This window comes from Falco biarmicus, chromosome 16, assembly GCF_023638135.1.
Source record: "Falco biarmicus isolate bFalBia1 chromosome 16, bFalBia1.pri, whole genome shotgun sequence".
Classification (NCBI taxonomy): Eukaryota; Metazoa; Chordata; class Aves; order Falconiformes; family Falconidae; genus Falco; species Falco biarmicus.
The window spans coordinates 447,486-474,260 of NC_079303.1; the positions used below are offsets into that span (position 1 = coordinate 447,486).

General features: G+C 51.1%; 1 long non-coding RNA gene across 1 annotated transcript; it reads right to left on the reverse strand.

The window, feature by feature from the left end:
• Positions 1 to 25,586, reverse strand: LOC130159774 (uncharacterized). The gene is made up of 5 exons (XR_008825858.1): positions 25,401 to 25,586; positions 22,319 to 22,423; positions 19,207 to 19,391; positions 2,474 to 2,747; positions 1 to 2,253 (listed from the first exon to the last, which is right to left on the reverse strand). It is a non-coding gene; the product is annotated as an uncharacterized LOC130159774 (long non-coding RNA).
• Between the last annotated feature and the right edge of the window lie 1,189 nt (positions 25,587 to 26,775).

Consider the following 26,775-nt stretch of genomic DNA (forward strand, 5'->3'; position numbering starts at 1 on the left):
TCCAGGAAGAGCAGGGCTGACAATGAGGAGGACTCTGCTGCAGCCTCTCCTTGCTGCAAGTGCCCATCTTCAGTCTGATGAACCCTTCTGGCAGGTCCCTCACCCCCGGGGGTTTGGGGTGACCGTACAGCCCAGCCTGCCCCCCGGGCTGTTGTGTTGTTACACCCTTGGTCAACTGGGTGAGCCCGCAGCAACTGAAAACAAAACTTGCAAAATTTAATTCAAGGTGAACCAAAACTGATGTTCTAGAGTGTTGGTCAGCCCAAAACAGTTCTTTTAACCTGAAAAAGAAAAGTTTGGTTTATTTTCAGGTTACTTAACTTTTACTCTTTCACTTTGGGTCAAACTTGAAAAGAAAATAGTATTTCAAATGGTATATGCCTTATTGCAAAGGTGCCTTAAAAAAGATACTTGAACATTCTGAAAAAAATCAGAGGGTCCTCAGTCAAAAATATTTGCCTAATTCAACACAGATTTTCAAATCTCCTTTCCAGGTCCCCTGGAAACTCTTATTTTTAAGGGACATTTTTACCTTGGTCTAATGCTCAGAAACATCCCAGAAACTCCTGACACCCCTGGCCCTTGAGCACATGGGAATGTGATCTGTAACCCTCATTTTCTCTGACAGTCAGAGAAAGCCCGTGTGCCTCCACCTCCTTCACGAGCTCCTCGTAGTTCCCCTCTCTGGCTCTGCTGCTGCCAATCTTCTCTCGCATTAGATCTAGTCCCAGTAGCCCAGGGTCACAGCGGCTTGGAGGAGAGATGGTGTTTCACACCTTTTACTATTCCTCCTCTTTCTGTGCCTCTGGCTCTATGACTCTCTACTTTAGCACCATCTCAGGCTCTTCATGGTGATGTTTCATGGAAGTCAGAGACCAGCTGGACTCAAGGCTCAGCTTGTGCATGAAGCTGGGGTTCAACCACAGAACAGGAATAATGGGAAGAGGAAAGCAAGCTGCAAAATGGGTAGATGAAGCACGTGTGTCTCATGGACGCTGAGGATAAACGTGCCTTGTTGCACATTATCCAGGCTACTGTGAATCCCAGCTGCTGGATCCACCGGAGTATGTTAGTCCTCTGCATGCACCCATGCCGGTGGGGGAATGCAAAGAACAAGTGAGAGCAGGGTGGCACATGAGGGTCTTGAGGGCAGAGAAGCAACAACCCAAGCCACACCATGATGTCCAGCTGGGCTGTGGCCCACAGAACATTTCTGCATTAGCTCAGGTCTCCTCTGGAGACTGAACAGCCGTGCCCCAGAGGGGACCGGAGGCAACGCTGTGGTTAGGGCACAGCTGAGGGCACCAGGACTGCTCCAGCTCAAACTGCTCACTCACTGTGTGGTCTTGGTAAAGTGATTTTCCCTGCCAGTGCCTCTATTTACCCATCCATTCAGCGACAAGAATGGGCCTCTCAGGTGTGCCAGGACCTGTTAGTCATTAGTTATTACTGCGAGCTGCTGAGGAAGGTGTTGCGGATGCAATTAGCACTCATGATCGGAGGCTGCCAAGAGACCAGATTCTCCAGTTTCAGCTGGCTTTGAAGAGGCAATGCCACTGAGGACTCCTCTCGATCAGGCTGCGCTCCCCTCTGTCACCACCAGCCTCCCGCTCCAGCAGGGACGCAGAGCAGAGGCAGGGTCCCAGCCCAGGTCCTTCCCTCCACAGAAAACTGCCGGTGACAGAGGTGTTCAGACCTGGGCCTCACACAGGCAGGGAGCAGCCCAGAGTTAAGTGTGTCTCCTCTTTGTTTCTTTCTTTTTTTTCTTCCTTTTTCTCTTTTTGGCAGCAGGAAGATTGTTTAAAGTTGCTAATAAATTCCAGTTAATGAAGCCTGAAAAGCCAGAGCTGGGAGCCAAGAGAAACAAGAGCAGTCAGTACAGAAGGAATAGAAAGAGGATCTTGAAAGCCGGCCTGGGAATAATAACATGTTGAAATGTGTTCACCGGCAAGGGCTTTGTTACCGCGCTTTGAATCCAAACATAAGCGCTTCATGCCAAGAAGAGAAACTGCAGCCAAAGGCAGGTGTTCATTGCCATTCACCTCCTGCTTCAGGGCACAGCGGCAAGATCAGACCCCTTCCCAGCCACTGGCTCTTTCACCTGCCTCTTCTCAGGCCCTGAGGGCAGAGGGACTCACCATCATGGGGAGTGCTGTGCCTCTGCATCCTTGCAGGCACAGCAGGACCAGGACCCACACTGCAGCACAGGCTGTTTCCTTTGCCAGGCAGCTCAAGGGACTGGAGGCCGAGAAACTGCATAAAAGCAAAACGAAAGAACATGCAAGTGTGTATGCTAGGAATGTGAACACAGCAGCCCCCTTCTCTCCCCTTGCCCCCTCCTCACTCCTCTTCCCAAGCGGGCACAAGGCCCATCATAGGCTGCGGAGCACCAGCAGCGCTGCAGTGTGCCCCTGCCCCATGTTGGAGCACCCGGCACCACCCACATCAGCTCCCAGACATCTGAAACACCTACCTTTGGGGGTGCTGGCCAGCGCAGGGTCTCTCCTTCCAAGGCATTGTCATTCTTGTAAGAGGCAGCACTGCAGTAATGCCTGACCCTTTGGGGCATGACTCCCTGTGGAGCGATAGCTGTGTAAAGGCTGCTGACGGTTCTGGGCAATGCACAAGTGTGCTGGCATCATGGTGAAAAGCCTTTCCTGGAGCAGTGCAGTAACATGCCTGGAGCTGGGTACCCCTCGGAAATCAGCTTTGGGGGGTTTCCATGACACAGCAGGCTGCAGAGGTACCTGGTAGAGAGACAAACGCTTGTAGGGCCATGAGCTTTCTTTGGCACTGCTCCTTTGGTAGCCACCTTGCCCGACACAGCTCTCCATTTGCACATGGCTCTAGGTGAGGAGCTGCATGCAGCTCCTCCGAATGCTTGGATACCGCAGGTCCCCCAGGATGCTGCCTAGCTTCTGTGTCTGAGAAGGCACCAGGGTGCAGCTTGAGGGGGCTAGCCCTGGTTCATCAGGACCTTCTGTCCTTCTGGTTGACGTTGGTCCTTGGCAGAGGATAGCACTGGTTGCCAATTGAGTGTGTGGGCAGAAGCACAGAGGGTTAAAGGATAGTTAATCTCATGAAGCCTTCCAAAAGTTTTCTTTGTGTAATCTAGGATGGTGTGGAGGCAGATGATGGCTAAGGTGCAGGCGGGGACAGGAGAGAAGGGCTTCTAAGGGGTTCTCCATCATGTGGATTGAAAAAAATGAAGCCAAGTTATTGCAGGGGCCCAAGTCAAATTCAAAATGTTGTGAATATTTAGAGATTTCCATTCTTTTTCTACTCCACTTAGGCTAGGTATAGCGTTCAGCAACTGAAAAAATCCTTGCAAGTGAGTATACCTGGCCCCAGTTTTCCTGAAAACTGCCTTCCAAATGACTAGCTGTTTTGGGGTACCCCAAGTGGGGCACCCAGAAAAGTCAAAACTGCTCTGAAGGTTTGGAGGGGACAAATATCCCCTGAAAACCTTCGACAGTTTGTAATGTAAGGGGATGGAGTGAAGGCATTCAGTGTCCTGTATCGGGTTGTTCATTAAGTTGTGTCTTATTAAATCTTACCTGGCAAATGAGTCCAAACTAGCTTGCATATAACATTCATGTGGGTTGAAAACTGGCTTGAGGACCATAAACAAAAGAAATTAATGCCATCAATCTATCGAGTTGGAACAGGCACTCAGTGGGGGTACGGAGAGCAGATTGAGAAACAGGCCTGCATAGTCTCCTCCTCAGGGATGGAGGAAGGCAGTAAAGACCACGTTAGAGACACCTCCAGGTGATACCAGACTAGGACCAGCTGCAGATTCCTGTGTGGGAAGGGAGAGTCCAAGCCTGGCCCTTTCCTCAAATGTACCATGTTTTCACTTGCATGACTCAACTGGCCTGATGCCTGTTTAGCACCAGCATGAGAACAAACTCAAGCATGACACGCAGCCCATGGTCCCCTGTGCACCCAGGGGATGGCACAGTCTTGGCACGATGACACTGTTTAGACAGGAGCATGGGGAGTTTATCTGGGCACATATTCTGCCTTGACAGTGTTAGTGCTTGAGAAATGAACCAGAGCCGGAGATCAAAGGAGGAGGCTGACATGCTCAATAAAGATCTGGCAAGGGGAAAATTCCACTGGGATATGGACACACATGTTTGTCCTGTCCTGCCAATGGGCAATGTTCCTGCCTCCTAATGTGAGTGATAAGAGCATCATCGTGTTGCCTGAGCCCCTGGCATGAGCGATCATGCCCAACAAACAGCCTTTGGGTGTGCCATGGAAGTTGTAGCATGACCAAGAAGCCCAGGATACAGGAGGGGGTGGGAGCCTGTGGTAACTGAACTGCAGCAACCGTAAGGTGGTAAACCATGAGTTTGTTCCAACTTGGAGTGTATTGAGAATGCAGATCAAAGCCCGGAGGAATGTTCCCAGAAATCACAGGACTGGGGAAGGCGGGGGATGGGGAGTGGGGGGGAGCAGAATCTAAAATCCACCAAACACACAAGCTTTCCAAAGCAAGCCAGGCAAATACAGCTCCCACCTTCCCCTTCCACCTGTACCTTCCTTCCCTCTTCCACTGGTCACTTTAAACCCAGAGCTTTCCCTTTCTCCCAGCCCTGTCTCAAGGCGTAAGCTCCAGGATGGCAGGGCTTGCGGCTGAACCACGTGCCTATCCTAAAGAGACCTGAGCCGGCCCTGGAGCAGACCTCGTGTTCTGGGGACAGACATTCACTCCGGCAAGAGCAGCTTCTCTCCCCACCGCGTGCGTGGGGCACAAGGGAATGGCACCTCTCAGTCCCTCTTGGTGGGGTATTTGCTTTGGTCTTCTGCACAGAAGGAGCAAATTAAGAGCTGTCTCAGGGGAAGTCACACTGGTAGCATCACTTCAAATGTTATTGTTCCTTTCTAAATAGAAGGGAAAGGACCATTTCTGTGGATTTCCTGTGGGATCTGGCTTCTGGAGATACATTCAATGGGTGCCTGTCTGCCAGGCTGGGAGATTTCTGGACAGTTTGAGTGAGGGGGATGGAGGGAACCAAGCACTGGGGAGACTGCCAAGTGGCCATGGGCAGAGGAAGGTCACACGCAGGGAGTCTTCTATGGCTTGGGTCTCTTATGTGAACTGGCACAACAACTAACATGGAAACCAGCATCTCTTCCCAGTGGCCACGCGTGCTGCTGGACAGGACACCCCAGAAGACTTACCCATTCCTGACCTACTCTCAGGGAGACGGGACAGCCATGCTCTTCTGCCTGGGACACCCGGCTACCACTCACAGCATCATGCAGCTCCTGTCCTGAGAGGTGTAGCAAATCTCCAAAGCCCACCCCTCCAGACCCTGTGTGCGTGTCCTGGTCGTGTGCTTCTCTAGGAAAGCACAACCTCAGCCTGTGCTCAGGCACAGACATGTCCCACCTCCCAGTCTCTGCATGCATACAAGTAAGCAGAGCCCACCTTGGACCCCTGCAGCAATGGTCATTGCCTTGGGAGGTGGATTGAGTGAAGTGGTTGTGGCGGGTGCCTCGCTTCATGCCGGCTCCTTGACTCAGCACGGAGCTGTACACCTTGGGAAGGGGAGCTGGGCTGCCCTGGCAGTGGGGAGGAGGTAAGGATAGAGAAGAGCCAGAGGCCAAGGTGAGCCAGGGACACAGCATAGTCTTAGCATGGCAGTGCCAAGGACAGAACCAGCCGCAACAGGGAGACGTGGATACCTTTCCTGAGGTGGGGGGAAGGAGCTGGGGGGGGGGGGGGGGGGGGGGGGGGGGGGGGGGATGCTTTGTGCCTCTGAGTCCACCCACAGATGGTGTGCCCAGTGAAACCAGGGCATGTCTCAGGGAGTTGTTATTCCCCTCATGTTGTTTTGCCCATAGTGCTGAGATGTCACGAGCTGTCTCAGCACGTGTCCCACCAGTAAATGGGGCTCCCTGCCACCCTGTTCTGAGGCCAGGAGCCCCAGCCTGGGTTCTATCCAAACTCCACACTCCTCTCCTGCAAATCCTGGAGGTCCCACATCCATTTCGGGACCTGGCAAACACTCAAACACACCCAGGAAAGTGAACATAAAAGTGCAGAGCTGCCAGGAAACAAGTCGAGAGGCACATTAAACTGTGAACACACATAGACTGCTGCCAGCAAAGGCATGGGGGCAGACAGGAGCTCCAGGGAGGTGAGGACAGACAGCCCCCCGCAGAGCCAGCACAGCCCGGTAGGATGGATGCTTGGAGCAGGCTCAGGATGCCGTGCAGGAACACCTCCCCTCCAGGCGAGCACTCCAGTCTCCTGGACAACACTCCCTCCCATGTGGAAATCAACAATCAAAAGGAGCAATTACCCCAAATCACAGCCCCTAAGTGACAAATAGCTGAGCCTGCCAGGCGGCTTGCGTACTGCAGAGAGGCAGGTTACAACCTGTGCACACACATTAAAGAGAGGACCCTGCGCTGTTTGTGCTGTCGGAGGCCTAATTATGGGAGCAATTTTCTCTGGATTCCCGAGGGGAGAGACAGGGAGGGAGAGAGCTCGGGCACCCACACATGCCTGCTCTGCCACCAGTGCGTGTGGCTCCCCAGAACGCCCCAATCCTCCCGGTGACCTCTGCAGCTCCCACTGCGATGCGCTCTGCCTCCTGCATCGCACCGCTTACCTGGCACCTGTCTGCAGACCAAACATCTAACAGGAAAGGAGCTTTGCCGATGCAAAATGAATACAACAGGCTTCCAGCATCTGAGCCAGCCTCTTGGGCCTGGTTTGGACTTCCTGGGAGCATGAAGATGAGCCTGGTCATCTCCAGTGATTATTTCAGTGAACAAAATATGTTCACTGTCTCCCTTTGGGAGATGCAAAATTGCACTCCAAGTTAAGCCAACAACGAGTTTCTTACCCTGTGACTATGGAGAAGTCCAACTCTGACCTCTGTTTGACCACTTGGGGATCAGAATTAACGCACAAATGCAGTATCAGTTTGGGGTCTCATGCTGTTGAACGTCTTCATCATTTCTGGCCGATGAGCACTGGGACTTGGTCTATGTTTGTCCCCATGGGAGAAACAGGGGGAGAAGGAGAAGATTCTCCTTAGGTTAAGCCTAGACTCAAGAGTCCTGGACTTTACTCCTGGCTCCCCCACAGGCGCCCCCACCATGGCCTCCCAGGACCACTGTCTTCATCAGTGGGTGATAGTGACAGTGGTGCATTTCCCAATGTCAGCAAAAAATCCAAATGCCTGTTTGTGCCCCAGCCTGCTCTGAGCCTTGCTAAACTCTGAGCGTTCTGATCAGATGATGCTGTACGTGCCGAGTCCCACGTTTCTTTATACAAATTCTTTCAGCCAGTTCTGAATGCTGTCCCCTGCTTTTTTCTCTGTTTCCACAATGATCCCACTTTCCTTTATGGGGCTGCTCTTCATTTTGTATTCCTCTCCCACCCCTTCATGTCCATCTTCATTCATCAGCCTGCCCAGGCTGCATTGTCCCTATCCTTGTCTTCCCTCCTACAGTTTTGTCTAGTCACAATTCATCCAAGAACCACTTTTGACTTTTCTAGGCTGGTTTTGGAAACAATACTCAGGTGACCTGGCTGTACTGCGGCACCTACATGCTACTGCCCATCTCCAGTCCCTTTCCCAGACTCCCCTTAGAGCAGCGACACCAAACTCACGCGTGTTGAAGGAGCTGGGCCTTAGCTGTGATCACACAGGTCAAAGCAGTGATGGGAATGATAGAATGGAAGCAAATCAAGTGGCATCGAGCTTTGATGGAGAGAACAAAAAAGAACCTGCAGGGTGCAGAACCAGGACATGTGCAGACAAAAGGGACAGATGATGGTCCATGACTTATGGATAGTTCTCCCAGGACCATGCATGAGCAGAAAGTAGCTCTCCCCCTGCTCCACCCTCTGCCAGGCACCTGGCGCAGCGCAGGGTCTGCAGGTTGGTCAGTGCCCTCAAGCAGAGGTCCCTCTCACAGGAGCGGGTTCCTCTGTGGGTATCCAGGGAAGTACTTCAGCCATAAGCTGTGACTGGATGCTGAAAACACTGGATTCAGGTCTGGCAGCAGCAATGTATTATTTTATCCCCAAGCTGTGAGACGGGATGATATGCAAAGGTTGCCCAAGCGCACACCGCATCTCAGCTTGCAGGTGTGGCAGCCTCCCCAGGGGGCCTGTGGCAAGCTGCATGAATTGTGAAGCCTCTGCAGACAAGGCACTGTCATTACAAGGATGTTGACACATTACTGGCTTTTCTTCTTACTGCAGACGCCTCTCTGGAAACCAGATCTCCAGGATCCCAGGGGAAGCTTTCTTTGGTCTCTACAGCCTGAAGATTCTGTGAGTAAACCACTCCCCAGCCCCCGTCCCCCCACCCCCTTGGCACTGGCCGTGCACAACATTTTGCAGCTGTCCGGGGGGGTGCAAAGTTACAAGACAGTGTGGTGTCCATTGTTAAACCTCCGCGCTGACTAATGTGTCCCTTGGTGACTGGAGAGCTGTGTCCCACCCCAAGGACCACCTGTCTCCCTGCCCTGCTTCCTTGCTTCTGCTACAGCAAACCATGAGCAGGTCACCTCCAGGGTGCAGCCCTCCATGCTGTGTGAAAACACACCACAGGAGAATCTGCAGAGGTCCACGTTTTGCATAAATCTCACCAAATGCCCTGATGTGGTGCACCCCAGATGTGGCATACCCCAGATGTGGTGTCCAGACAGAAAACTGCCCCCCACCTGCTCTGCTGCAGAGTCTTGGGGCTGGGCTGGTGCAACCCGAGGGTCCAGGTATCTACACTTGGGCAGGCGCCGTGGAGAGCTCCTGTGCTCTGCCCAGCTCGGCTGCCTCTTTGCAACCAGCCTGCCCTTCCTGCAAGCTCATGCATGGCCCAGGAGGCTTCTGCAGGGCTCTGGAGTGAGCTGCCCCTGCCAAGGGTAGGATCCTTGGACCGTCTGACTTCAGCCTGAGCCCAGCCTGTCCATAGGGGCGATGGGGACATGCAGCTGGACCCAGGAGCATTGCAGCCATCAGGCCATGCCTGGGAACTGCCAATCTCCTCGCCACTGTGGGCAGGCCACCCACCTCTGCCTGTCCAGTGGGGAAGATCTAAGTGACACAGGTTACCAGCAAGTTCCTCTCCAGAGTATTTTCCTACAGGCTGCACTGTCTCACTGCTCGTGCAGTCACGCTGCTTTTTGTATCCATGTGGCAGTCTCACAGGTTCTGTACAGGTTATTGAGGTGGAAGTCCCTTTCTCCCTTTCAGGAACCATCTTCAAAATCTCCTGCAATAAATATTTCATCCCCAAGGGGATGTTTTGAACTCAGCCACAATGTGAAATTGTTGTAGCTGGTCCAGTTTATACAGAGCAAGCAGGTACAAACCTGCTCCCAGGATTAGAGAGTATAGGGCTGTTTACTACGTCTTCTGAAGATGTAAAGTATGAATCCTGCCCTAAATCTCAGGGCTTAGAGATTTATCCATCCCCTGCATTAGGCAACAAATCAAAGGAACTGAGGAAAAACCGCAGCTCTCCCACCCAATTTCAACAAGAGGAACTTTCTACTCCGGGAATGCGGGAGCTTTTAAAGCTGCTTTTGATCAATTTCTATTTGTGTCAGGCCCAGGTAACTACTGGTGCAGAGTACAGGAGCGATGCCGCCCTCCCGGTGCTGGCGCAGCCCCCCGCGGGTTGCAGGAAGGAGAGAAGCGTGCACTTTCTGCCCCACCACCCACGTGCAGGCAGGCTCACGGACACCCGGCATCTCTACCATGGCGTGGCACTGGGGGCAACACGTCCACGAGTGATCCCATTGTAAGGAGTTGCTCAAAGGATGGGAGCATTTCCAGATGGGAAGTGATTGCATGGAGAAGCTTGCTGTCCTGTGAGAGCTGAAGTCAGTGTCCTCATGCTTCAGGACAACCTGCCTTGCTCTCAGCCAGGCTGTGCCCAGTGACACAGAGTGGCACCTGGGCTGTCATACCAACCTCTCTGGCTGCAGCTCTGCCTTAGGTTTTCCCTAATCCCTCAACTTTTCCCATGGAGGTACGCAGAGGACTAGCCCAGCTCCAAGACCAGGGAAGGAAGAGCTGACACCCACAGAGTTGACGCCCATCCAGGTCCTGCCATGGGCCTCTTATTTGAAGGAATTCCTGCTTCTTAAGAGCGGGGCCACTGCCAGCCCTCATTTCACCGGGAGCTTTTCACTTGCCAGTCTCTGACGCTCTCCTGGCTCTTTGCAGGTGTATGTTGGGCTGTCATGTGCTCTTGCTGCAGGAGATGCTGGGATTGCTTTATGCAACAACACCATGGGCTCCACAGGAGTGAGGTCATTGGCGGATGCAGTTGTGGGTCCCTGTGCCCTCCAGGAACAGCATCATTCACCCTCATCTATTTCTTGGTCAGCAGTGAGGGACGTGGAAAAGATAGGCTGGTCCCTGGGAATTTGCTGGAGCAGGACTAGAAATTTTGCCAGGACAGGCCTTAGGAGCATCAAGCTTAATCACACTGGAAGGATGGGGACTTTCACAGATTCCTCTACTGAGAAAAGACTGAGGAAAGGCACAAGCTACTGAAGAAGGCAGGTGAAGGCCACGATGTGTTTCCCTTCAGGCTGTGATTTAGGTTCTCCAGGTCACTGCAGCAGTGGTCTGGTTGGGGCTCATGACTGCAGCAGCTCAGCAGGATCTGCCCTGTCTCCCCAGGGACTCAGGGAACAAGTGTCCTTCCTGGCACTGGCTCGCTGAAGACCCACGGGCCACTCTGCCTCCCTTCTGACCTCCTCAGAACAGGAGTGTGAGTACAGGGTGCCTTCCACAGCAGCACCACAGCCTCAGCAGCAGCGCAATAAAATCACCAAAACCTCCTGTAGGGAAAAGTTATATTTATTGCTATTTTACTGGCTGGAAAAAACAAGGCAGGAACTGAGCCTAGAAGCAAAATGTCCCTTCCCAGCCCATTCAGAACACCCTGCACCTTCCCTCAGAGTCTGGTTGTGGTCAGGGGTGGAGAGCAGAGTCTGGAGACAGACTGTGGGACTGGCTCACCCTGCTCCTTGCACCCCAGCAGTGACCAAAAAACCTTGCCCTCTTCCCAAGCCATGTCTCATTTAGCATACAGAAGTGTGCCATGTAACTGGGGAGCATCAGTTTGGCCCCAGCTACATCCATGTCCTGTAAGGCTGCTGTGAAACTGCACTGTGCAAAGCACCACATTTCATGGTGACTTGAGACATGCACCTCACCGCTCCCTGCCCAGATCAGCTCCTTGCTCCCTTAGGACCAGTATAACCACTCCCACAGTCATGTGCTTTTCTCTGCATTTCATCACCAAAAAAAACAACAGATCTCATGAAGGAAGTATCTGGAGAGGTAATCTGAAGAGCTCACGAGGCAGGAAAGATCGGAGAAATGCTGGGATGTGAGATATGAAAAGACAGGAACAGGAAGGAAAGTCCTGTCCCCTTGCTTTAGGTAGAGGCAAAGCATCAAGTTCATACCTAACCATTCTGGCTCTGCTGAAAACCAAGACAGAAGAGGACTCAGGGAGGGCAAGTAACCCGTCAGGCTGTACACTGAGCTTCCCGGGGGTGCTGGGCTCTGGCAGCCAGCGAAGGCTATGACAGGCTGCTGGGCTGGATTCTGACCCGCAGTCAGGCATCAGCTCCTGCACCTCTTGATGCTGGGCAGCCTCTGGCCAGGCCATGCTTTCCCAACTGGGACCTGTGCTGCACGACATGGAGAAGCGGGAGAGCAGCCAGAGGACAACAGGCAGAAAGATGAGGAAATGCCAGATCCTCACCTGTGGGGAGATGCAAATAGAAATTACAGGGGCGGTAAAGGAAAGCGATCAGGATAATTCAGTCTAGAAAAGAAAAGACTCAGGAGGCAGCGCAGAAGCATCAGGCGTGATGACATGCAAGGTGCTCACTGCTCCTCACTGGTGGGGCAGGGCTAGGCATCTTTGAAGTGGCTCCCCCTGCTCCTGCATCTCCCATGCAAAGCTGGTCCATGGGCAGCACAAATGGGCCCAGGTGTCCTGGTGTAGTCCAGGGGCAGTCTGAGCCTTAGACACTCTGGAAGTCTCAGATCCCTACTCCACCAACTCCTGATGTTCCTCCAGTTGCTCTGTTGTATCCCACTCCCACCACCCTGCCATTCTCAAAATACTTCCCCTCTTCACCTTCCCAGGTGATCTCACTGCCTGCTCTGAGTGGAGAGGAAATGTAAGAAAAAATTGTTTTATTGAAAACCAGTGAGAAGGATCAGGGGTTTGGTGATGAATTAAAGGAAGAAGGAGCCAGCTGAGGTTACTTAACCTGAAGGAGAGGTGAATGAGGAGGGACATAAACCTTTAAGGACCAGCAGCTGCTGCAATAAGGAAGGCAATACATATTCTCCATATCTGAAAACAGGACTAGGAGGTTTTAGAGCAGATGGCTGAGAGTTGATAGGTGACAGGCATGGCTGGAGTTGGGACAGGCTGCCCCAAACATGGCCAGCTGAAGCCTTTAGGTATTCAGGAGTTGCCTCACAGCAGGATCAGAGATCTTCCTTCTGGTGGCAGGGGTGTTCCCCAAGGAGGCAGCCTGGTAGCTGGGGATGGCAACAATTTTCATAATTTCATTTTAATGTGCTAGGGCCTTAGAGATAATTGCAGTCATGTGCATGTCCACAAGTAAACCCTCACATGCATCTTGGGCTGTCAAGGGGCCTGGTGCTTTCCCGGTCGTTCCAGAGAATTAGTTTATGTTTAAAAAAGGATGGGAAACACCCTGGGAATTCCTCCACAAACCTGCCTGTGCAGATGGTCCTCTCCCTGCCCTCAGAGTGAAACCCAGAGCTACTGGAAGCAGGGCCAGATTCTTGGCTCTGCCTCCTCCGGCTGCTTCACTGCACAAAAACCACCTGGAAAGTGGCCATGAAGATAGGCCTGTGCAGAAACCATGCAGGGGTACACCCGGGAAAGCAGGTGTGTGGAGACTTGGAAAAGAGCAAGTGAAGAACCAGGCTGCCCCACTACCAACAAAACATCATGACACAGACGCATACACTGAGATCTTCATGCACCGAGCCTTGAACCAGCCCCCAGCCACCGGCAAGGTGACACATGGCCTCCTTGGCTCCCCTCAGATACATGGAGGCTGACGGTGATGGATGCTCAGCAGTGGCAGCTGGTGCTCTGAGGTCTTCTTAACTGATGGGTACATCCCTTTGCAAAGAGACTTTGCAAGTGCACCTTTCCCAAGGGCCCTGCTCTGCAGCATGGCCAACCCACAGCACCACAGGTTGCTTTGTCTCCTCTGCCAAGGTCGTTCCATTGCAAAATTGACAATGCTCTCCCAGCCCTGGAGCTTTCCAGCGTGGTAGAATATGCTGCTTAATCAGAGTCTCTGGAAAACTGGAAACTTCCCTGTCCTTCCAGACCCGCCCCTCCATGAGCTGCCTGGATGCCCCTCACCTCCCTGTGCCCTGGCTGGAGCTCCATCAGCCAAGAAGCATCCATCCCAGCTATCCACGTGGCTGAGCTTGTGCTGCCACAGCTTCACCCCACATCCCACCCTCACACGTGTATCCCCCATCAAGTGCTCTGCCACACAAGCAGCGTTGCCAGGCCTCTTCCTTCCCTGGCTGAACATGCTGCAGCAGCAGCAGCACTTACTAGCCAAGAAGGAATCCCACACCAAACTCCACAGGGAAAGATTCCAAGCACAACCACAACCTGAGCCTGCCTCACCCCGAAATGCGGAGGGCAAAATGCCTGGGTGCATCCTCTTGGCTGCAGACCCTGCACCCGCAGCAGCCAGCTGGGGTGGCCCCCGCGCTGCTCCGCGCTGCAGCAAGCCTCAACCAGCCTGTGCGAGCGCGCGGAGCTGGCGTTGCCCGCAGCCTGCCTGCACGGACGGTGGCCCGAGCGCTGCCCAGCACCTGCCCGCACAAGCGTGTCGAGCCGGTGCTGCTCGCAGCTGCTCCCACCCACACACTGCCCCGGTGCTACCCACAGCGGGGCTCCGTCAAGGCAGGCTGGAGTCAGCCTGACAAGAGTGGCCTTGCTCTGCACATGCCACATCTCCTGGCCGGGTGGACCTACCCAATGGCCACCCCCTGGGTGCCTCCTGCTCTTCCCCCCCTTGAGCTGCAATCGCAGCATCTCATGTGGTCCAGGACAGGCACTGACTAGCCTGGCTTGTGAACAGACACCAAAAAGCCATGTTGCCCCAGGATGGCAGGTTTGCAGGTGGTTTGGGACACTTGAGGAATCCCCAGACAGACTATAGCTCTTTGACAACCCCAAGCCTGTGCAGAACCGAAATGGCTTTAAGGCAAAGGGAATGGTGTGGCACATCCAAGAGACGCTCCCATGGGGAGGGAAGAGGAACGTGCAGAGGTTGGAATGTCTTTAATCCCCATGCATGGCTCCAGGCACAGTTGCCTCAAGCACTAACAGCCTTTGACTGTGCTGGCTGAGTCACTTCAGCCTCCCAAGATGGGGACATTTTATCATGCACAGGCCTGTACCTCTGAGGGCTGTAAGTCTGCTAAGACTGTCTTGTGCAAGGATCCTGGTGTTATGGGACCCAATCCCGGCATTTTTCTGGTCGTTCAGGCGTGGCCCATGCCAACAAACAATCCTCCTACTTCTGAAAATAAAACATGACCTCGAAGAGCTGTGATTGATGATAGTTCCAGTCAGGCTGATGTGGGCAGCAGGTTGTGTGTCCATGTCTGCCACTGTCCACAAGCTCCAGTATGGTCACCTGAACAGAGTCAATCCAAGGTGGCAGTGCACTATCCAGACCTGGTTTTGAGCACTTGCTGGCCTGAGTGGTCTTTGCTCGTCATGTTCATCAACATCCTCAACTTGTCCAGAAGGTCCTGTGCTGCATTTGATAGCGGCTCATCAACCAGTGCGGTCCTGTAGGATTTTACTCATTGATACAGCTGCTTGAAGACAGAAATTGCACTCAGCAACTGAGAAAATGTGCCAACCAGAGTGGGCATAAGCCTGGGTAGGTGGTGAGATTACTCCACTGGTGCAAGAGGTCAAGCTCTGACAAAGGTTGTCTCCAGGCTGCTGTAAAGCTTGCAGTAGGAAAACTAATGAAGTCCAGGAATTTTGTTTGGAGCCAGGAGCTGATGGAAAGGCAGGAGCAGACAGGTGCTGACGGGGAAAGGCTGAGGCCAGTGTGATCTGAGATCTCAGGGTTGCTGTGATCTTGTGGACTGAAGTCCAAGTTCACAGACCATGTCTGTGCCTCGGTTGGTCACCCAGAAAAAGCCTGCCCAGCATCAAGAGGTGCAGAAGCATCACAGCTGGTGTCCTTCTCTTTTCACCCCCATGTAGCCACCCCCACATGGTCTCTGCAGTCTCCCATATGCTCATGTCTGTCTTGCCTCAGGTCTCCTGGGATCCCCACCAGATCCAGGCATTTTCAGCAGGGCTGCAACCCCATGCCCAGCTGTATTTGTGCAGCTGGTTATCTCTTGTCCATCCATGGAGCCTTACTCTTGGTCTCCCTGCAGCATCCTGCCTTTTCCAGCTGCTCTCCCAGCTAGATCTGCACCCCTCCTCATCTGTGCAACATGCCTTGTGCAGCCCCATGTTGCCAGCAGAGGTAACAACCTTCCTCTCCCAGCTATCACCTGGGTCCTTAGCAATAACGCTGAGTGTGATCTTCAGGAGAGATTCTGTAGACCCTTAAACATGTTCATCATTTTAGAGGGAACCATTGATTAATTTGAATATGGCCTCTCTGCTGCCTCTTTGTACCTCATCAAATGTGTCTGCTCTCCTGCATTGCATGCCAGCATTTAACATCTTACTAAAGTGAAGTAAAATCATGGTAGCTGGTGTCTATTCTTTCCTCTCCAGTCTCATGGCCTTTTACTCTGTACAGAAAAAAAAACCTAGATGCTTCAGCACAACTCATTTTTCACTAGCCACTACTGACAGTTGCTTGTTTCCCTGCTTTCTTTTTTCTGTGCACATACAAATAATTTAATGGTAAGTCCTCATTTTCTTCCACCAGTTGAAGAGCTGTGTGGCCTATAGGCCTTTTTTAAAGACTGTCACTTTGTCACTATGGTTGTCTTTTTCCAACTTCCCTTTCATGACAGACCTGTGCATCCTCTGCAGTAAAGCTAGCACTCACAGCAACGGGAAGCTTTCTTGCTTGCGGCACTGCTCTTTGGGCTGCCCCTCACTACTAAGGCCACGCTCTATCCCTTTGACACTGGCAGTAATTATGACAGCTCCCCAAGCACCATTTCCCTTTTCATGTCATCTCCAACCACTTCTTGAAGGTTTTGGAAATAGAAACCTCAGATAGATAAAACATTCCTTTCTTTAGGCACTTCCTGCAGCCCAGCTACCACGCTGGGATGTCTCTCTTATCCAGAGGAGCATGTGCCTGTGATGCCCTAGTTCTGGAAGGAACAAGTAGGTTCAGAACAAAGGCTGGTCCAGAGTCAAAAACCTAGCCTTTCCAGAGATGCAGAGATAATAAAAACAGTAAATTCACATGTGTGGTGCTCCAGGAGGTCAGTGAGAGAACACAGTGGTTGACCAGGTCAGAAATACCCCTGGGGTCTGGTTCTGACCCTGCCTGAACCGCTAGAGCCGGCAGACACCCGCCCCTGGGGCTGGAGCACGGCCACCCAGTGTCTCCTTGCCAATCACTTGTGTAGTCACCACAGTGTCCATGGCCATTCTCCATGCCCTACACTGACTTCCATTTCTAAGAAGTCCTTCTGGTCCTGCCCGTTCAGCCCAACAGCTCCAGTCACCTGCTCCCTCTGGAGCCCCTGGGCTGGTTTGGCTTTTTCCACAACAGCTCCAGTTACCGCTACAAGTTGTGCCAGTGCTGTGAAGCCCCTTAGCAAATAGCTACGGAGTGGCTCCTTGTCCATTGTGTTTGCAGCTGTCCCACAAGCTGAATAAGAAAGCTGCCCACAGGCTAATTTCCATAGACCCTGCAGAGGTCATCACCACTGACACGCTAGGAGAAGGATGTCTGGCACGAGTATAAACACAGGACAACTCAGCTGAAAGCACTGGTATTGCTCTGGACCAACAGAGGCACACGTGCCGTGGGGAGGCCCCTTTACAGTCACATTCCCCCAGCGGATCCCCCTTTGCAGCACCAAACTCACCCTGGGACCCTCTGCTGCAGGGTTCTGGGCCTGCCTGGACTGCAGCTCACCTGCTGGCAGCCTGAAGGCTTGCTTAAGAGCCCTGGGTGACCAGTGTGGTGCTTTCCAACCCCTCCAGCTTTCCAACAAGAGTCCAGGACAGCTTCAGAAACTAGCAGCAACATCTTCCATTTTGTGTTAGGCTTTTTTTTTTTTTTTTATTAAAGTTTTCTTTTTTCTAATTATAGGATGTTGCAGAACAATCAGCTGAGTCGCATCCCTGCAGAGGCACTGAGAGATCTTCCAAACCTCCAATCTCTGTAAGTCATTAAAAATCAATGCTGCGAGCTGCACAGTCCCTTGGGGGCCCCAGGCTTCCCAGCATTTGAATCATTAGTTCCTTTGTCAAGGATGTTCTGTCCCTTCTTCCTTTTCTTTTCCAATTAAACCAAAGATTACTGTCACTTAGCATAGAAGGGAGGGGAGAGCAGTTTTCAAGGAAGGAACACTGTGTTGGTAAAGGATGTTGAAATTACAGCTCCCCATGTGTGCATTGTGATGAAAAGGCCACCAGCACCAGTGCATATTTCAAGGAACACTGGAAAATGCCTACCCAGAAGGGGCTCTGTCCTCTCCACTGTGGACCACAGTGGGAAGGGACCTGCCAGGGAGCACAGAGGACACTCTGGTCTGCCAACATGCAAGTAGGGATGTTTTACCCAGATAGAGGGCAGTTATATCAGTAGAAATGCTTTAAAGCACTTTCAGTGATTCAGTCATGAGAAGAAGCTGAGGCTGTGACCATGCTTTGCCTTTAAAGTAACTATATCCACAGCAGGTTTGTGCTATTGTGTTCACTAAAAATCACACATCATTGAAATATTTATAGTTTTTCTGAGTATGGACACACTTGCAAACTGATCCTGGTAGGGCCACTGAATTTAGGGAAGGTTGGTTTGGTAATCACCCAGCTGGCATAAGCAGCACTGCTAAAGCTTGTAAGATCATTCTGAATTGGGCTGAACCACTAGAAAAACTAACCTTAACCCTAATCCTTGACTTCAGTCCTAGTCTTACTGTCTTGTTGTCACAGAAATGCTGGCTGGAAGTGGTTTCTGGGGGTCTTCAGGCCAGCCTCCTGCTTGGGGCAGGACTATCAGCAATACTATGCGGGGCAGGTGCAGCTTTGTCTACCCAAGCCTTGAAACCCTCCAAGCATGGACATTTCCCCCCCACTGGTGACCTGGCCTGGGGCCGTTCCTCCTCCTTTTTTTTTTTTTTAATTTGTGGTCATTATTCTTTGTTTGATCAATTGGAACCACCCAGAAGAGCCTGGCTCCATTGTCTTTAGTTGTGGGTCACTAGCAGATCTCTCTTAGCCTCTTTTCTGCTAGGTGAAACCAGCCCAGCACCTTCCACCTCCACTCATGAGGCAAGTACTCTGGGACCCTGACCCTGTTACCAGCCCTCCCCTGGACCCATCTGGTTCCTCTTCATCGTTCTTATACTGGGCAGCCCAAAACTGGGCACAGTTCTCCATGTGTGTCCCTCCCAGCACCAAGTAGGAGTTTCTGTAAATATTAATTTAAATATTAATTTGTGATGGGGGTGTGGCTGTGCAGGATATGAATGTACTTTTTGCCAGGAGAGTTTTGAAACATTCGTTGCTGAAATATCATTGGCACACAGTTGTGGCTGTTATTAAAATGTGTTATCACCACCAGTGCAAGAGTTGAGACCCCCCACGCTGTGGATTTGGAGACCAGATTGTTTTCCAAGTGACTTCCCTTTCAAGGGGAACATGATATGGAAGGTCATTGACTGCAGCGAATGCCCCTTTCCCCCCTTGGCCTGTCTCTCTTATGCCCATGAAAATGCGTGACTGCCAGTGCCACCACGGCTGGACAGACCCAACCTTTGCTGATGAAGGTTCAAGTGCCTGCAGGTACCACTGCTGCTCGGGTCACCGGGTGCTGGGCACACACTGGTGATGTGTGCACATCAACTAGTGCTGAGATGTCCATATGCTCCATCCCTTTAGCCAGCAGCCCCCACCAAAATACTACATGGCACACAAGAAATGAAAAATGCTCCAAGAAACCACTCACCACACTTTTGGGCTTCATTTAGGGCTCAGGGTTGAAGGATGGCTTATCTTGAATCAACACAGAGGCATCTGCTCTTAGTGTACTCCAAGGCCACCTCATCCAGTGTGGGCCCCACAAGTGTCTCCAAAGTTGGGTGAGAACAGAGAGCTCGGGCCAGATGAGATCTCATGTTCCCACTGCAGAAACTGAACAGTAAGAGCACATTTTAGGATGAAATAAGCTGCTTCAGACAACCTGAGGGGGACTAGTCTTGGAATAAAACCAGAGGGCTGAGTATCAAAAGCGTGTCTGGTTGGGACTGGACCTTCTCCATCACTTCTCACCTGATCAGAGAAACTGGAAAGGGATTAGCTAAGCCACAGGCAGCAAATTGGTGGGAACTGTAGACTGTGCAAACTGTGGGGCAAGATGCTTTGGATCTTTCTCCCATTAGGATAATAACAACTGCACATAGGTCATCTCTAGCTGCACATGCAGAAGTGCATTCCAGAGAGTTTGCTCACTGCCAGTGCTTGCACTGCACTGGCAGAATGACACCAAGCATGGGAAGGCAAACTGATTTTCCCTAGGGCAATGGCAAAGTCAGGAGTTGGACCTAGGGGTCCTGGCTGCACTTGCCACAATAAAGTCTTTCCACGCCTCATTTGAGACTCTGCAATGGCATAATCGGTATGTGTGGCCACCAGTCACTAGGAGAGGAAGTATCTGGGACAGACTGTGTGAAAGATCAAAAGCTCCAGGAGAGAGAGAGAATAAAAAGCAAGCAGCAAAACAGTAATATCTTCTGTAGGTCTCACATCAGTGAAGCCACCTCACCCATCCTGCTCTTTCTGTGCTTACGAGAATTCAGGGTAAAGCAATAAGGGATCAGTCAGGTCCCCTACAGTTGCTTTTCTGTGCTGTGACCCTAAGGCTGGGTCCAGCTCTCTAAACCGGGGGGCAGTCTCTGAAAGCAGAAGCTTCAGAAGGGTCCCACATGATGGAGACCTCTCCCCTGTCCAAGCTGCCTGGTGAAAGGATGCACAGAAGGTGCCTCTCAGGTCACCGATCACCAACAGGCTGCAGTAAAACCTGCCCTCAGTACGGAGGGTACAGGAGGTAGTTGGTTATTCTCCACAGGTAGCTGCTGTCCGAGAGGACAGGCACAAGCCAGCTCTGCCTCACGTTAGATCTGCACCAAACCCTGCCTGTGTCTCCAGCTCGGCCGCTTGGAAGTGTGGAGGGCACATGCAGAAAAAGATGATTTGCACTTTCTCTTCTTTATACAGAAAGTGTACAACAGAGAACCCTCGGGCACAGGGAGGGCCCAGGAACCATGTCTGGTGACAAAGCCCAGCATGGCTGTGAGGCACAGCCCTGCTCTGCGTGGATGGGGACATTTCTGAACACACACTGTGTGTGTTATGAGGTTGTACCACTGCTGTGTCTCACACTGGTGAAAGCATGACCCGCTTTCATATGGAGCCTCTGTCCTGTGCTGCTCCCACAACGGAGAAGCTAGTGCTTGCAGGGTCTTGCAATTCATCTTCCAGCTCATGTTTAGAGATGCTTTTCTTTAGCCACCAGACCAACAGGAGTGGCACAGTGTGGACAGTCGCTATGTCTTAAGGCAGATACAGAGCTAAGATGCTCTGCTTGGTTTTCCTAGTGCTGCCATGATTTCTCCAAATGTGGTTACTAACCTCAGACCAAGAGGCTCCAGTACAGGTCTGCATTAGGTATTTTTTTTCCCCTCTTTTTCAAGTATCTGAGTCATTTTCTACAAGTTTATGAGACTCTTGTGTATTAGTTGCCAAAAAATTAGCCAGCCTGGAACATCTATAGGTCACCCACAGCATGATTTCCAAGCATCACTGGTCAGACTATCTGAGACCCAGTGTACTCGTGTTGCCCAGAGTCTATTTTTTTCCATTCAGAAGGGGAAGTGGCTTGATGGCACATCATGACAGTTCATGAGTTACCAGACTTGTATGGCACTTTGTGGAATATTAACTATCTGCTTTGCAAGTTGGCAACCCATGCTAAGCAGGCAGGACAGCTGAAAAGGGGGGTGAAAATGGGAGCCAACAGGAGTGGGGTGGAACACACAGCTGTATTAGACAGAAAGGGATTGTGTGCTGGTTATTTTCTTGCTCTTTCAGATATTTGCATTTGATGTCCACATCCATCACTCTGGGATTCAGGCAGGATTTGAAAGGAAAGTATGTATCCCTTATGGACAGAGGCGAGGAAAAACAGACTTCTCAATAAACAAGTCTTTTGTCAGGTTTACACAGAAGCAGCTAAACTAAGTGGAAGCTGAGAATGATTGTCTTGAGTGTAGCTCTACCAGTAGGATTTACCAAGCAATTCAAGGGATGAGGTGGCCAAACAAGTGGGGCAGAAGGGCATGCTTTAACCACTGTGGGACAGAGGGAGGTTGCTATTTACTGCCTGCACATCACCAAGTTAGAGCTGAAATGTAGCAAAAACCTAACGTGTCAGTTGAGTCTCTGAAATACGAAAGAAAAAAATAATGATTAATAAACTCCACTATGTCTCCAAAGGTGGCAGCTGTCTTGACTCTCAAGCATTCAGAGAGGACATGAGATACTTGAGACAGGACACATGCATCCAACCCTTGGTAGCACCTGGAATTGAACTGCTGGGTCCCTTTGCTGCACTGCTGGGGTCCAAGCTGGAGTCCCAGGCACGAGGCATGTTCAGACCTGTACTGACGTCCCTCTGCTTGCTGGCTGAGAGTGCCAGACAGTGCAGGCAGTGAGACGCTCCTCAGGCTCTGCAAGATGCATGCTGTGAGGTTGGGGTACCAACTAGGAAGTTTGCAGCAAGTTTGGGAGTCTCTGACAGCAGATCAACTTGTACATACATGCTCAAGGACAGGAAAGTCCAGGCAGAAAGAAACTCCAATAAACGTTGCTACTCAGAGAGCAGAAGGAAAGTTATTCTTCCCTTTTGCTGGGGGGTGATGCACAGGGAAGTAGGAGTCTCCTGTCCAGAATGATCTGAGTCTCTGTGGCACAGTCAGGGCATGAACTCTACTCTCCAGAGTACCTTGACCCCAGGAAACTTTGTTCCACGCTGGAACCCTCTTGCACCCTGCATGACTTACCACACAGCTTTTCTTGTGGCAGCCTGAACAAAGGACTCCACCTCCAGGGAGAGGAAGCAGCATCTCTCTCTTAACATGGCCCAGGTCCTGCTTTCACGTCTGTCTCTAGAAGACCAGAAAGAAGGAAAGAGAAACACTGACAAGATGCCACAAAGACCATGCTTACACTGCTGTCTTTCTGTGGACCTCCCCCTGCTCTTCACTTCTGATCTGGCTGAGGATCTGTTTTCAGGCAAGGAGCCTTCTGGAAGCTGCCAACCCACAAGCTTCAGGTGGGCAGGATTTTTCCATGGCAGGTGTGCTGTCACCCACAAAATATGTGTTGTGGTGTAGGAACCAGCAATGGGAAGACAGTAGTTTTAACTAACCTAGATGAGGCATACTGGCTCTCAGGAAACCTCAGTTACTGAAGTTCCAGTCCTTCACAGGACAGACAGCACGCCAAAAAAACTGACTTTAGATTCAGGAAGGTTTAGATGACAAGGGAGGGTCAGGGTGTTCCCCTGTGGATGCTATCCAAGAGGATGTTCCCATCGCCCTGTGTGATCCCCCGTACCTTTTCTAACCAAGGAAGTGCAGTTCTGACTTTTGGCAAATAACACTTCAAACACACTAACAGGGTTTCCTCCTGCAAACTCTAACACAGGTGCTGGGAAGACTGGCAAACCAGGTGGAGGTTTGCAGTCATTCAGCATAGTCCTGTGCCAAGGGCATTTGTAGGTCTAGGACACGCATTGCCACCACTTTGAGTGCTGACCCTGACCTTGGCTGCTCCAGGTTGGCTTACTGCGTATCACCAAGAATCCCTCATCAGGGACTTCATGTGGTCTGGGCTGCTCCTTCTGCGGAGGGAGGCATCTGCTGCGGGGTCCAGCACTTCCCAGCCAGAGGCATTCACAATTCACTCTGCCCCATGACTGCCAGCCAGCCCAAGGAGGCAAGTGTCAAACCCACCCAAATACCCCCATCCACATCAGACACACCTGTCCTTACACACACCCTCATCACAGGTTCTCTGAAGCTGCAGCCAGTCCCGTGGGGCCAGAATCAGACCTGCCCCGCTCCCTGCCAGCTGCAGGATGATGAGGCATCACTGCCTGGAGCCTGAGCTGTCAGGAAGGAGACTTTGGCGGGGATCACTAGTTTAATACAGAGAGGAATTTGGATTTCAAAAGAAGAGAATACAAACCTCAGGAGACTGAGCCTCCTACCAAGTGTAAGGGAGCTGCTTCCCAGCAGGCTTGCTTTATTGGGGAAGCATGTTGGGAAGCCCGGTGAGGAGGATTAGAGAGAACACGCACACCTGATGGCAATGCTCTGAGCCCTGCAAGGGGTGCCAGGGCTTTACGTAATGCTCTGATCCGGTTGTGATCCCCTGGCAGAGTATCTGGTTACCAGTGGTTTATAGGTGCAGTAACAACATACCATGTGTATTCTGGAAGAGTCGTGTGTCAGTCTAATTAATGACTTTGTGGTTTGTGAGAATTTACCTAAAGCAGATGGGCACTGTGTCTGTTCCTCTGCCAGGCAGAAGGAGTCCAAGGTATTTCAAAGTGAGCAGGTGCTATAAATTATAATTACCAGGCTTGCAGAGGTAGGGAAAGCAAAGAGAAAAGAAATCTGATGGATTAAGAGATCAAGATACACTCTTGGGTTTTCTTTTTCAAATACTTATTGAAAACAATAAGAATAGTGAGCTTTTTCTGGAGTTTCTCGCAGATCAGCACTTTGGGGAGGTGCTTGGCGGGTGGTTGGCTCCTCTGGGGGGATGTTGCCTACAGCAGTTTGGTGGGGGAATGGAGGTTTAGTGCCAGGCAGAAGGGTGTCAGAGCTTTTCCAGTATGGGCAGCTATATGGTGGCCTCAGGACTGTCATCATCACTTCTCTCGCCTGGCTTTGAGGCCAGGGGCTCCAGGAGGATAAGATTTCTGAGTGGCCCAGTGCAGCTGTCCTAGGGTTACCGCTGTAGCCCAGCTCCACAGTGCCAGCCTGTGCTCTCAGCGTGGGGATCTGCCTGCGGCCACGAATCCCAGAGCTTTGCATTTCCTCAGGGTTCCCTATCCAGGCTGGGCAGGAACTGCACTAATATCTAATCTCTGGGATTTTGAGCGACCTTGGACATCCCTGAGACAGTAGCAGGTTTTCTGACCCAGTAAAACACAGCGGCATAGGCACAATGCTTCCAGGGTCACATTTCTCTCTGCCAGATAATGGCATCCACTTGTTTGTCTCCTGCCCCATGGCAGCTCATTTCTCCTTGCACAGAGACTTGTGGCTGCATGTAACCTCACACAGACCGCAGACTCTGAGAATATGGACATAGCTGGCATGGAGACGCTGACACACATGGTGTCCCCCAGTGGGACACCAGCAGTGGGGAAGGCTCCAGCTGGGCTCATTGCCATGTGTCTGAGCAGCATCCTTTAGTCAAGAGAGACAAGTAGATGCAGGGGGGGACAAACGTCTCCTGGAAAGCAGGCACCTGCCTTCTGAGACAGATCACTCACAGCAGTGCCTGGTCCCCTCCATTCACAGCTGGAAAGAGACACAGTTCAAAAGGAGACATATGAGTACAGCTGAGATGACTTCAAGCTGTGATACCCACCTGGGTATCAAAATGATGTCCTCATTAAGTCTTTAGTACCAGGGAGTTAACCACAGCTCTAGCCCATCCTCTGGCCTTGCACATACAGAGGTTTGTCTAGAAATATCTAAAAATCTGGTAACTCTCTGCTCCAGACAAGAGAGAGCAAGTAAATCATAGTCCATCGATACTACAGTTTGAGATAAGAGGGAACTAGAAGTCTGGTGTCTTGGCTAAAGGTCTGCAAAGCCCATTCAGTCCCATAAAGTAATTTTCAGATGTTTCTGCCTTGTCCAAGTGACCAGCAACAGTCAGGTCCTTGGACCAGCCTTGACCGTGGGATTTCCCCACAGCTGTTGCTGCCCCACAAGCCTCCAGCACACCGAGCCCATACCCCATTTCACCCTTGCATTTGCAAGCACAGAAACCAATTGTGGCACCTGAGACTTGGAGAATGGTTCCCAGCTACTTTTTGACAAATCTCCTCACTGCACTCACCTCCTCCTCTGTGACGTTCCCTTTCCCCAACAGCAGCAGCAGCAGCACTTCCCTTCATGAGCAGTGAAGCCTCAAGATCCTGCACCACGAGGTGCACTGCTTATATGACAGCAGTGTCTGTTCTCTTTATATCTGTCCTGCAGAAGGAGTTGATGTCTTCATAAGCTGATGGGATGCAACCTGGAGGACAAACTGTGTCATATACACTGTTCTTAAAAATACTGCAAGCATTTTCATGTTTTCTACAAATATAATTTCCCCGTTATATTCTGATTTCACTCCAGCTTTACTTGACGCATAATCTCTGAGCAGTAAACCAGCCTGACATGTACACTCACCTGCATACAGGTTCATTTTATCTCTAACTAAAATAATCCAGTTACTCCAACCCATTGGTTTGCCACTTCTCTGATATCTTTAGCAGGAACCTTTTGGATTCTTATGGAAAGGCAATAAAGACTACTTCATCCCCTGTCCCTCAAGGCAGGTAGTTATTTTTATACATATGGCCAGAGATTAAAATGCAAAGAATGACTTATAGCAAGTTGAGAACATGTGGACTTTGATGTAGACAAAGGAGGAAAGCTCTTCCCACCTGATTAGATTCTCACAAGCATATAAATTCTTATGACAGAAGGAAGAAAAAATTTACTTTGGAATCATGGCTGGAAGCATGCTTTGGAAGCATGGCCTGAAGAGCTCAGTCAATTCATCCCTTGTTTAACTTCTTTGATCTATTTGAGATTTGACAGTTTGCTGTTAACAGCAATATTCTTCTCTATAAATCACACGTGATGGAGTAAGGTTTAAGAAAGGTGTTTTTTCCATTGGGTGTTTAGAGGATGAAAGCTACGGAAAAAACAGAACTCTATAAAAGTCGACATAACATAGCAGTGACTTACAATCTGTTGGCACAGAAGTTGTCTGTGGCAAGACCACCTCAGTCCTGTAACATGATTTATTGGCTATGGGGTCTTTCTGGAGCACAATGAAAAGGAGTTCAGTGAGGTAGTTCTTAATGATGAATCTGAAGATAGACTGAAACAAAGCAACAGCAAGTACTTTCTTGGTGATTGCTGCTGCTGAGAGCACAGGACCTTGAATGTCACCTTTCACAGACCACTTTGCAGCAGAAAGCATGCCTGTGGCAGGAAAGAGACCCCAGTGCAGGCAGCATGCTAAAGAAGTTGCTTCCACACTAGAGGATGCTTGCTGCACAAAATCTTCCTGCCCTGTCTCTGAAATCACCCTCTTTTTACAGGGGAAAAAACTATGGCTTGGTCACTGTATTCTTGGTGGGACCTAACAAGCAGTTTCACTGCCTCCCCCTTGCAGCCTTCAAATAACAGCAGCGGGGTCAGCCATGTGGGCATTT